The 2,500-nt window shown below is 39.7% G+C and overlaps 1 protein-coding gene and 1 long non-coding RNA gene across 3 annotated transcripts in view; one reads left to right on the top strand and one right to left on the bottom strand.

The window, feature by feature from the left end:
• LOC143037492 (uncharacterized) overlaps window positions 1-1,396 on the bottom strand; it is a 3,400-nt gene extending 2,004 nt beyond the window's left edge. Inside the window, exons 1-2 of the long non-coding RNA XR_012967473.1 lie at window positions 800-1,396; window positions 1-623 (exon numbers count right to left, since the gene is read on the bottom strand). The exon at window positions 1-623 is cut by the window's left edge and continues 2,004 nt beyond it. This is a non-coding gene — a long non-coding RNA (uncharacterized LOC143037492). The remainder of the gene's footprint in view (window positions 624-799) is intronic.
• The window catches only part of LOC143037493 (uncharacterized), a 516,293-nt gene that overhangs the window by 183,652 nt on the left and 330,141 nt on the right, over window positions 1-2,500 (top strand). The window lies entirely within an intron of this gene.

The raw sequence follows: 2,500 nt of genomic DNA, 5'->3' as shown, positions 1-2,500 counted from the left end.
GGGGGGGGTGGAGGCGGTTTCTCGTCCGGCTCCTGAATTATATATAAAAAAGGGGGGAATTAGTGGGAGTCTATGGTTTATACTCACGGAGATTGGTGACGGTAGTTTGGGTGGCGGACGAGTGTCTCGTCGGCCTGGGTCTTGACTGGGTCTTGACTGGTCGTCTTGACTGAAGTCGTGATGTCGTGTTGATCTAGGAGTTAGTGCGCTGGATCTCTACAGGTGATTAGCTTGGGTTTACTGCTTGAAGGGATATAGGTTAGATATGCTTACCGAGGTGCTGAGCTTGCAGATTTCGCGTTGTTCTCAGGTGAAGTTCTATCTCTTGGTTTGGAGTCGTGAAGAGGTGCGGTGTAGAGTTGACCGGTTCTTCTATGTCGCTGTAGATATCTGTCTACAGAGACTATGGTAGCGTACTGCCACCAGGTGGTTCAAAATCGAATGGGTTCGATTTCACCACCGTTGCTCCTTCTGAATGTTCTGAATGGTAGGCGTGTATCTTCGGAGGTTGGAATAGAGTACCGATCGCCATTTGGATTGGTTGTGTAACCTTGTGTAGTATGGCTGATGACGGCGCTTCTATTCAGGACGTGGGCGAACCGCTGCTGCCGCCAGTTGTATACCTGTTGTATACCTGTGTATACCGTTATGGTATAACCGTTAAGATATGGTGTGGGTGAGAGCACCGCTGGACACCAGTTGTATACCTGGAGTATACCAGTGTATATCAGTGTAGTACGGTTGAATAACCGTTAAGATATGGTGTGGGTGAGAGCACCGCTGGACACCAGTTGTATACCTATTGTATACGTAGGGAAGTCTTAATGTGGCGAGATAGACTCCAAAGCGGGAGTTTTCGTTGTTTATTTTAAAGAACAAGATATTCAATGGTTACACTACAAATCGGATGCCCATTGGGGCTAAATATATAATAAGTGCCAGGCCTTGACCTAGGGCACGATAGCTCTGACCTCCGGCCGGTAGGTTCGTGACCTACCCAGCCTCTGGCAGTAGGTTCTTCACCTACTCCAGCTCTGCCCACATTACATGGATGTCATAGAATATATAGGGTTAGAAGGGTTGCTGTAAGCAAGGGCGTTAGTCTCGTTAATCTATGGATTGGGGACGGTTTAGATATATAAGGGTTAGTTGTATAATTGGTGGATATTGTTAGGTATATTATATCTATGTTAGTTTATGCGTAATACACTAGGGCAGTTATAATAAAAGGATTTATGATACGTGTCTGGTGACATTAGGTATCTATACTTGTTTGTCTTCAAATTGTGCTGTGTTAGGGGTGCATGTCGTGGGAAATGCAAGGTAATGCAAGGTAAGCAAGAGGAAGTCTCGCTCTGTTACAAGCATGTGGATCACGTGCGTGGTGGGTGATGGATACATATATTCTTCTCCTTTTCTTTTTTCTACTTCATCTTTCCTTCCTCTTCTTTATCATTTAGAATGACGTTATGAAAAGCGAAAATTTCCATTCCTCTTTGTTATTGTTATTATCATTGTTATTAGTTAACTTGTTGTAGCGGTGAACCCCCATTTCCTTGGTGTCGTGTTTCCATCTCTTACTGGTGGTGTCATCTGCGTCTCGTTTCGCTTTCAGTGGTCAGCAGAACCTTTCACTCGTCCAGTTGAGACCACACAAACCCTGAAGACTCGTTCTTTAAGAAATTTTGAGTTTCCCTTTTTCTCTCTCGACGTTTTTTTTTATTCGATCTTTAAGATTCTATCTTCTCGAAGTCTTCATTCTAATATTATTGGAAACTCGTTCTTCTCGAATTTTTCATTTTCGTGATTTTGGAAACTCAGTCTTTAAGAAAATTTGACTTTTTTCTTCTCAAAACTTTGATTATCACGTTTTTGGAAAATCCCTCTTTAAGACATTTTTCTTCTTGAAATTATTTTCTTGTCTTTTGAATGTTCTATAATCTCCCGTATTTTATATTTTTGAGGTGTGAAGGTGCCATCCAGGTTAATAATATAGTCCTTCGTATACCAGAAAGTTCGTTCAATTTTCTTTTTATATTTGTTAGTCATATTATGTACCAATTTGAACCCATTAAGGAGTAAAGGTTTCATCTAAGTCAGTATGTTCGTATTTATTAAAGTACATTTAGGGAAACACACACACACACACACACACACACACACACACACACACACACACACACACACACACACACACACACACACACACACATATATAATATATACATATATATATATATATACATATATATATATAATATATATATACATATATAATATTTATATATATATATATATATACAGTATATGAAATTTATATGTGATTGTAGGTCTTTCAGTCGTTCTGCATGGCAACATGGTGACAGATGGAAATCTCAGTATGATGTCCCGGGATCGAAACTTCGCGATTCTCTCATGTTATCATTTGAAATATTTCACTGCACCTTATGATTTGTTCCATGTTATATATATATATATTTATATATATATATATATATGT

This window comes from Oratosquilla oratoria, chromosome 22 (genome assembly GCF_046742065.1).
Source record: "Oratosquilla oratoria isolate Oo_2021 chromosome 22, ASM4674206v1, whole genome shotgun sequence".
NCBI classification, from domain to species: Eukaryota; Metazoa; Arthropoda; class Malacostraca; order Stomatopoda; family Squillidae; genus Oratosquilla; species Oratosquilla oratoria.
Note: the sequence above shows the minus strand (reverse complement) of the source record. Positions and strands in the feature narration are given on the sequence as shown.